General features: G+C 46.0%; 1 protein-coding gene across 2 annotated transcripts in view; it reads left to right on the top strand.

The window, feature by feature from the left end:
- Positions 1 to 475: 475 nt before the first annotated feature.
- SV2B (synaptic vesicle glycoprotein 2B) overlaps positions 476 to 9590 on the top strand; it is an 86408-nt gene continuing 77293 nt past the window's right edge. The window contains exon 1 of one of the 2 annotated variants that reach the window (XM_054585222.1): positions 476 to 593. The gene's annotated coding sequence lies outside the window, so the exon portion shown is untranslated. Of the gene's footprint in view, positions 594 to 7352; positions 7427 to 9590 lie in introns of those variants that run through there. The other variant, XM_054585230.1, reaches the window with a different exon arrangement.

Below are 9590 nucleotides of genomic sequence, written 5' to 3'. Positions count from 1 at the left end.
TTAATTACTTTCATGATTGAAGATATTTTGGGGATGGGGATCAGAGGATTCTCCTTCCGAGGAATGGCAGTTCTGTCTTCTGACATGTCCTAGTTTGGAGTTGGTGAATGGGGATCCCCTTGCCCCAGGCGAGGTGACTGCTGTAATCAGCTGTGTACCGAAATTCTGGAAACTCGGAATAAGAAGTTTAACATCCGCTGGTCTGCAAATCCAAAGCTTGGGACCCTCGTGGGTCCCATCCCCCCCGAGCTATCCCAATCATGCCACCTGGAATCAGAAGGGGATTTAGAAGCAAAGAACCGGCTGCAGCGAATTCCTTTAATACCCAGGCCAGGAAGAAAGCAGGTTAGGATTTGATCCCGCAGAACAGGAGCCTCAGGAGCCTCCCGCCCTCGGCGCTCGGCGTGGCGGGGGCGCGCTGCCGCGCTGCGCCAGGCGGGGCGGGCAGCGGGCAGCAGCGCTGTGGGCGCCGTGTTGCAGGTGTGTGACACTCGCTGTCTCCTGCCTCTGCCAGGATCGCCAGGGAAGACGCTGCTCCGCCCGCACTTGGTGGCGGCCGCCCGAGGATTCTTGTCCGCGGATTTCCCACCCAGGTAGGGGATGGTGCTGCTCGCTTCCGTGTGTGCAGACCCGCGGGGTTGCGGACTGGGGGCTCCCGGACTTGCCTGCCGGGGCTGAAACATACACACTGGCATCTCTGAATGTTGGTAGTAATCGGCATGAAAGACGGGAGAATCTTGGGAAAGCAAGGACTTGCCCTGCGGCCCCGGGGCTGCGCGCTTCTGTGAAGGTGGCGTCCCCAAGGGCTATTTTAAACATCCTGTTTGAACTGTTAGCTCCCTATATAGTTTTGCAACTTAGTCTTCTGATATTTATGACTCCGCTTCCGTAAGCCACCACTTTGTTTCAGTTCTAATCCTATGCGATGAAATTTGTTGTTGCTGTTGGTGTGTTCTTAAAGAACAGATGAAAAACATTCTAACACCTGGGGGCTCTGGGTTGGGGTTGTGAATGTGCATTGCTGTATGTGGAGGGCGCCCTCCACGGGAATGGGAGCGGCTTCTTACGGACACAGAGGATTTGGGTGTAGATGGATTTCAGAGCAAGGAAAAGAACATGATTTGTTCTGCAGGGATGGGTGAGCAAATGCATTTAGCCAGGGAGGAGCGAAGCGCTGCTGTTTCTTCCGCAGACGGGTATTAGATATCTCTGCTGTCCAGGGTTGAGCGGGACCGCTGAAACACGATCCTTTAGCCAGAAATCACAGATGCAAACTAGCTCTGTTTACAGGTAACTTAAGGGCGTCTTGGGCTCTGATGGGGTGGGATAGAGCACTCGGGAATGCCTGCTGGGTTTTTGCTTTTTAAAAAGCCTGTTGGGGAGGTAGATGTGGGTGGCTTTCACGTTGAGGGAGTGGCAGGTGAGGGATGAGAGGTGTGTGTACATGAGGGAGAATTGGGCATTGTCTCTAGTTCAGCGGTTCTGGTCTGCAATGGTGTCTTCTATGTTTCTGTGCCCTGCCCTTTTTGGGAGAGGTGACTTGTCCCGTTTGCTCCAGCTGATGCAGCAGATACAGTACAGGCTCTTTTTGTATCTTTCTTGAGTCAGCAAATACTTACCGGGCACCTGGTATATGTTAGAGGCCGATTAATCCTTGGCGGTGCAGAGGTGAAAAGAACACAGTCCAGCCTCCCAGCAGCTCACACCAGGTGGGGGAAAAACACCTGTAATAATGAAGTGAGATAAGTTTAGTAATGCAGGTGTGAAAAGAGAGTGGTGCGAGCAGGGAGGAAGCAGGAATTGTGGCAGTGATTATTTTAAAAATGAAGCCCTCATCAAGGAGGCGTGACATGGATTTCAATAGGGACTGGGTCCCTCTCTTGGTCTCGTGTCTGTGAGTGACCGGTATCATCCTCCCACTCCATCCACCTCACTGCCACTGGATGGGCAGAGCTTTACAGGTCACAACAGGGCTGTCATTTGTAGTGTGTGACCAGACCCCAGTAGGCACAGGCACAGGGTGACACCAAAGGAGGAGCAGAGATTCTGGAAAATTCTGAGGAAGCCTCAGAGCAGACAAATTTCTGTGTTTTCCCCCTTGGGTCCCTGAGCTGTCTGTCCCAGCCCAGTTCAGAAGGAAAGCTCTGACTTGATCTCTCAATGGGTGGAATAACAGAAAACTAAAGCTGTTAGTACTTATCTTTTCTGGGAGATGAAAATCCAGTGTCATGCATATTTGCCATAGAGGCGTATCACATGCATTTTGTCACCTAAACCATCATTAAGGTATGTGGAAAGTAGGCTGGCCCACTGCAAGGAGCGTGGGCTTTGATAATTAGACAGGCCTAGGTGAGTGTCTCAGGCAAGTTACTTAGTCTCTCTTTGAGCTTTGGTTTCCTGATTTGTAAAGTGGAGATAGCAATAAAGGTGTTATGATAATGACATAGAGGTTTCTTAAAAATATTTGTTCATTGTGAAATAATTGTCATATATAAATTTCTTGGCATAAGTAGGTGCTTAAGAAATGGCAGTTCATTCATTGACTGCCTACTCTGTGTTAGGTACTGCCCTATGTGAGGGGAATACACAATTGAACTAAATAAAGCCCCTAAAAAAGCTTAACTTGTATGTATGTGTGTGTAATCTAATGGACAAATAAATAAGTAACTGGATAGTGTATCAGCTGATGATGCATTATAATGGAGAGAAATAAAGTAAGATAAAAGGAATTGGAGTGCTGCCAGAGGGTAGGGCAAGGATTGTTATGTTTTTATGCAGCTTGGGAAGGGAAGGCTTTGCTGATAAGTGACATTTGACCATACCCCTGGGGAAGTGAGGGAGAGAGCCAGGCAGATGTCTGAGGAAGAGCATTCTAGACATTTTGAACCTCCATGGCATGTTTGTTTCCTTTCCCCAACAATGAAAGAAAGGGTCACTTTATTGAATAGTGCTGCAGATATTTTCCGTGCTAGTTACTACTCCTTTTTCTTTGAGAACAATAACATTTTCTATGGTTCTGGAAAGGGGTTGGAATGAAATGGAGCGGTACAGACCTTTGGTCTACCACAGAACACATTTATATAAATAACATAATGAATTTATTTGAGGCATCTATGTTGTAGGCTTGATATGTAGGTCAGTTCACTGCTCTGGCCCTTTGAGACTTTGTTCCTTCAAAGAGAATGGTTTTGGGATTTGAGAGCTCCATCCATCAGGATCGATCCTGTGTCCTTGGTGCAGCGGGGCTACTGCAGTGATTCATGGACAGAGGCAGGGCCAGATGCTTGAGAACTTTGTCAAAGTTTCTGTGAAATAGGATATGGTGGAGCTGGGTCACGGTCAGGGTGGCTGGCTGGGTGTCCCCTAAGTCACCTGAGAAGGTGATATTTACTTCTGTGAATTTCCCCCATTCAAGGTCTGGTGTTTAGTCTTGTTGCCTCAGAAACCTGATCTGTCTCTCTGGGTCACATGGTAGTGACTTTGCTCACCTGCGTGCTAGTCTATTGATTTGCAATGGCTGAGACATTGTGTGGCATGGCTGGTGTGTCTTCCTCCTGCAGACTTCCCTTCCTGAGAACTAAACCAAGGAGAAGATTTCCTTGATGACCATGTACTCTGAGCAAAGAGCTCAGATGCCTACTCTAAGGACTGATCACACGCATTAGGGGTGATCTTGCTAATGAGACCACAAAGCAAACTGCTCCAAAATTTAGTGGCTTAAGGCAACAGCCATTTTGTATTTTCTCACATGTCTGGGTTGTGCTTGGTTGATCTCACCTGGGTTTGCTCATGTGATTTTTGGTCTGTTGACGGTGTGGCCAAGGGTTGGCTGTTTTGGAACCTCAGGTGGGATGACTTGACTCTGCTCCATGTGGTCTCTCATCCTCCAAAAGGAGAGCCCAGCATGTTCACATGGGAGGTCAGGAGTCTGAGAGAGAGTGGGCACTTGCATGGCCTCTTGAGGTTTAAACTTATAACTGGCACACTATTACTTTATCCTTGTCTATTGACAAAAGTAAGTCACAAGGCCAGCCCAGAGTGAAGGAGTAGGGAGTAGACCCCACTTCTTGATGAGAGGAGGTACATAGTCACATTACAAAGAACATGGATCCAGGGAGGGGAACAATTGGGGATATTTTTGCAATCTCTTTACCATAGGGACCTTTAATATTTAAAGTACCCTTGGCTAAGGCACCTTTTTTTCCTGGGCTCTGCTTGAATGGGCAATACTTGCAACTTTTTCTTTTCTGTGTTTCCATGGCTGACCTACTTTAGACATATGTATGTTTAGATACTCATTCATTCACCAAATATTTATTGAGTGTTCGCAATGCTGTAGGCAGGTAAAAATAACATGATCCATCCTTGTGAAGCCATTCTTGTTAGGTGGCGGAGACAAATAATATGTAAGTAAACAAGTAAATGTGTAATGTCAGGTGATGAAAGATCATCAAGGAGAGAAAGGAAGGTAGGGAATGCCTGACTGAGAGGGGGTAGGGAAATCAGATCAAGTTGGAGATGGGCATTTTATATAATGCGTATCTGGGGGAAAGGTACCTACAGGCAAAGGAAGTAAGTGCAAAGGCCCTGAGGCAACAGAGTACTAGCATGTTCTGAATACAGCAAGAAGACTCATGTAGAAGCAGCTAAGAGAGGGGAAGCATGACAGAAGATGAGATCAGACAAATAGCAGAGAGCTAGGTAATACAGAGGCTGGTAGGGCCTTGTATGGATTTTGGCTTTTATTCTTAGTGAGACTGGAAGCCATGGGAGAATTTTGAGCACAGGTTGTCATTACCTGATTTATTTTTTGTAGTGATCACTTGAATTTTAGAACTTAGAATAGATTCTAGGGGGTCAAGGGTGAATATAGGGAGATCCATCATGAAACTACTGCAGTGATCCAGGTGAGAGATGATGGCAGTTGGGACCAGGGTCAATAGTGGCTGAGATGGTGAGAAATGGCCAAATTCTGGGTATATTTGATGATAGAGGAGATAGGACTTGCTGATGGGTTAGATTTAGGGTATAAGAGAAAGAAAGGAGTCAAGGATGACTCTACATATTTTGACCTGAGCAACTGAAAGGAATTGCCCTTTACTGAGATGGAGAAGGAAAAGTTATGGGTTTTTGGTAGGACACCCAATGGGACATGTTAAGTAGATAATTGTATATGTGAGTTCAGATTTGAAGAAAGAGGTCCAATAAGGAGATATACATTTGGGTATCACTGGAATGTTATTTACTTGTTGCTTCAATGAGCCCAGTCACTGCTATATCAACATTGCCCAGGATATTGTCTGGCGTAGAGTATGAGCTCAGTGACTTTTTATTGACTGAATGAATGGAACCATTTAATCACCGGAGGTGACCACAAATCTTTGCTTCGGTGGATCTTACAGTGTAACTCCCTGAAGGTATTCCCTTTCTTTCCCAGGTCTCTTGGGAACCTTATTGTGGATCTTATGGTCTAAAACAGACTTTAAATGTGAAGGCTCCAATCACTTATATGTTACAGAGAACAGTGTGTGGTGACAAGAAAGAGAAATGAGTGGAAGCCAAAAAAAAAAAAAAAAAAAGAAAAAGCTCATACTTTCAAAAAAGGAGACAAAATCCTTTGGAGAGAGGTGGCTGAAATTCAGGGGTGTGATGTTCTTGGTTTATTATTGTACTGCTCTTAATTTAAGATTGAGCATAAGCAGGGAAGAATCTCGAAAAAAAGAGGCATTTATTTAAATCGGTTTTATGTGAAATGAATGAGTGTCATTAGCTTGCCTGAAAAAAAATCCCATCTCTACAGTATCTTGCATAATGTGTTGTTTGCAAAAGGAGAGAGGTAGGCAATACAGCCTTACAGGAAAAGCAGAGGGCAGGAATGGCTTCAGCCTCAGACCTGAGGTGCTGTTCATTTCCTCCCCACGGTGTGGCTGAATATGGTGAGCGTGGGTTCTGTTTGCAATGATATTGGCAGAGGGCAGTTGTAAGCAGTTTCCTCTGGGTGTGGGCAATAGTGGAAAAACCTAACTGAAGCCCAGGAAGAAGTATGAGAGAGAGAGAAAGCAAATTGGCCTCCATTTTTATGTGTGGGTACTAAGCCTGACCATGTGGGGCATAGGATGGAGTAGTGGGTTTGATATCAGACAGAACTAGGCTTAAACTCAACTTCGTTATTTTACCGGTTTTTATAGACTAAGATTTTTAATATCTCCGAGCCTTGGTTTCCTCAGCTGTAAGATGGTGATCATGATGATAATGGTGATGATGACGATGATGATGACGAAGATGATTATGGTGGTGGTAGTAATAATACTCAAGTGCTCTTCAGTTCCCTTCATTCCCCTGGACTTGGAAATATGTTAGTCTAAATGTTAATTAAGGGATCAACATACTTGCTGAGGGACTTAAAGATTCTGTGTGAAGAGAGAATTGAGCAACTGCCATTTAATGTCACCAGTGCTGTTGAGAAGATGATTAGCGTGGGGCCCATGATGTTCAAAATGAGGCAAGTCCATGATAAGCAGCCTTCTATTCTCCATGATAAGCCAACCCCGCTACCTCAGCTCTGCAACATCCCTTAGTTTGTTGGAATCCCATGTGAAAATTTCTGAGGCGATCTGCCCCGTGGTGTCTTCTGTTGCAAAATTCTGCTGTCCTCCCTGTTCCAGGAACATAGTGGGCACACGATAGATATTTATTGGATACATGAATGAGCAAATGCTCTTTTGATGACCCTATTTCTCAAGCCTTTTCCTAGTTATTCCTTACCAGCCTGGGTAAGAAATGAGAGTTTAAGTGACAGTGATGAGCTAAGTCTTCAGCATTAGTAGGTACTCAGCAGCTAACAGTTTCTGTCCCCACCTCCCTTCCATGTCTCTGCTGTCATTCTGGCCTCCTCTATATCAAGGAACATATACCCAACTTACCCTTGGAGCTTTCATATACCTCAGCAGCAAAGGTTAAAAGATCCCTTGTTGTCCTCATCATTGATTACAGCTCACTCAACAATGTCTCCTGCTCTAGCAGTGAAGATCTACACTGTGGATTCCTTCCTTTAACTCACCATGCAGAGGCCTGTGTCCTAGTAGCTCTTTCTGTTTCCTGTAACTCCTGCTCCACCCACTTCCTGTCACCTTCAGTAGTTAGCACATGCTTCTGTCTTGAGTGGCAGGCATTAACTTTCTCTTCCCAAAAGGCAATTGAAAATTCTCCCCTAAATGGTGACTCTGTAATCTCTCAGAAATGGAGTTGAACTGAGCTTCTTTTAGGAGTGAGATCAATTTAGGCTACATCCTTTCTCTCATTTCCATTTTATAGATAGGAAGCCTGGGGGCCCAGAGAAGAGAAACCACAGATAAAAGGACCGTAGGAGAAGTGGATGCACACCCTCATTTCTTTTGCTTCCAGCTTTTCATAGATGCAAGAGAAGGTAACTTTGCCAGGCCTCTGGGGCCTTCTGGAATCACAGATACATGGGTCTGGGAGCTGGCCGTTCAAGCTGGGAGCTGCTCCTGTCAGCTCCAGATGATACGTATGTTGGCAGGAGCCCTGGGTTCTTAAAACTCACCTACGCAGGGCCAGAGCGAGTTTTCAAGGTCTTCCTGTGACAGAAACCTGCCAATGAATATTGCTAAGGAGAAGGAACAGAACCTGTCCCTGGGTGAATGCGCCATCCATCATCGTGCTGGAGTGTGCAGGCTTTGCTTTCATAAATATTTCACGGGCAGGTTCCTTTTCAGGTCCAGAACAAATTCAAGGCGGTAGAAGAACTTATTTGAAGTATAGGGGGTCTTAGTGTTTCAGAGTTGAAGGGACCTTGTAAAGCAGGACTCTAAATTCCTTACTAAGCAAAGGCGGGAACTGAATCTAGAGAAAGAAATGACTTAGTTAAGGTCCTGCAGTAAGTTAAGGATAGAGAGAGGATCAGAGCCCAAATCAGGGCTGCAGCAATGTGAGGTCATCTGAGGGTAGAGGTCAACAGAGAACAGGAAAGCAAGGCCTGGAACCTCTTTTTTATTTTGCTTAGAAGTCCACAACTCATTTTCACAGGCCTGTGAGAGCCCTGCCAGGCCCCTCAATGGCTTCCTCTGAAAAATCCTTTAGGATTTTCCCTGCTGGCTCCCAAAGCCTAGGCCCAGGTAGGCTGCTCTTGTTTAGCCTGCAGCCCCTGCTCTCCTGCTAGGCAGAGACTCTGACTGTGGCCTCTGTCCTCATCCTGGGTGCAGCAGATGGTGCCAAGGACTGGAGCCCAGCTGGCATGGAGGTGGCTCTGGGGAGAGGAAATGGCCTTGTGGGACGGCCTGCTCTGGGCAGAGTGCTGGGCCCAGGGATGGGCCTGGAGGGGTCACAGCAATGTCAGGAACTCCTGACCTTGGCCCTGAAGGGGGCAAGGGACTCAGTTCCACCCCTACTCCAATGATAGTAAGGGATGAGTGCATCCCAGCCATGGTAACTGAAAGGTCCATGGATTAAATACAAACAGTTAAATTTTTTTATAAGTAAAGCATTAAAATTAAGTTTTAAGGAAAGGGAAACTATAGGAAAGCAATGTAAAAGCATCCCTTAAAAATTAAAGTAATGGAAGATAAATTCAAGAGGAACAAAGGAGAGATGGATTAGAAAGGGCCAGAAGCAATGTGGAAATGGCAGGGAGCTGAGCCATATTCTCCTGTCACTGCCTATGATGGGTGACTTCTTTTTTCTTCTTTGGGTGGTGCTGGCTAGACTCTGGCCAAGAAGCTGTGTGCCAGTTTCCATTCCTCACATCACAGGATTGGTGGTCTCCTGTTTTCCACAGTGGCCTTAGTTTGCTCATCTGTAAAATGGTCATAATAAGATCTCCTTCCTGCGGTTATTGAGGGGCATTTATTGAAGAGAGAGTGGTTGTCTAGGGCTTAGAAGGGTACATGGTGCTCTATAAGTGCTTTCCCCCGGACTGAAGCTCCCTGAGCGCTGGGACCATGTCGTCCTGTCTAACACAGTCCCTGGCACACAGTAGGTGCTCCATTGTTAGTTGTTTACCAAACTTGGAGTACCTTAAAGAAACCTGCATATTTCAAAGAAGAAATGCTGTAACCCTGGGTTGGAGAACAGAGAAAAGTGGAGGGATGTGGAGAAGGTCTAGCTTCTTGACTTTGGGTGCTGGTGGGTTCATTGATCAGTTCACCAAAAGGGCTACAGAACAAAAACTTGCGAAAGAAGGTGGAGGTGCTTCACCGTTTGTGATATTGTGCTTGGGATTGCTCTGTATTTGGATGATGACTCTCTTCTGAGGGTTAATCCTCTTTGTCCGAGTCATCCAGCCAGGGGATTAAGTGCTTTAAACTCCAAGCCTCACTGGCTCTGACAGTGTGAGCTTTGTGTTGCCAAGGCCCAGGCCTTCCAGGGGTCAATTTCTATTGATTCAACACACAAGGCTCCTTTGTCGTTGTTTAATCCCAGCCCCTTAATACTGTGGAAGGGAGGTAATTTATTGTGGCAGAGCTGTGATCAGAGCCCCTGTTTCCAGCTTGGAGTTCTTCCCTCTGCCCTGCTCGTCTCCAGTGAAGGGTTCAGGGAAAGTAGTTGGACTGAAAGAGCAAAACAGAGACTCA

Source organism: Pteronotus mesoamericanus, unplaced genomic scaffold, assembly GCF_021234165.1.
Source record: "Pteronotus mesoamericanus isolate MK-2021 breed Mesoamerican mustached bat unplaced genomic scaffold, CSHL_Meso_final contig_1205, whole genome shotgun sequence".
In the NCBI taxonomy this organism is placed as follows: Eukaryota; Metazoa; Chordata; class Mammalia; order Chiroptera; family Mormoopidae; genus Pteronotus; species Pteronotus mesoamericanus.
This window is presented reverse-complemented; position numbering and strand designations above follow the sequence as displayed.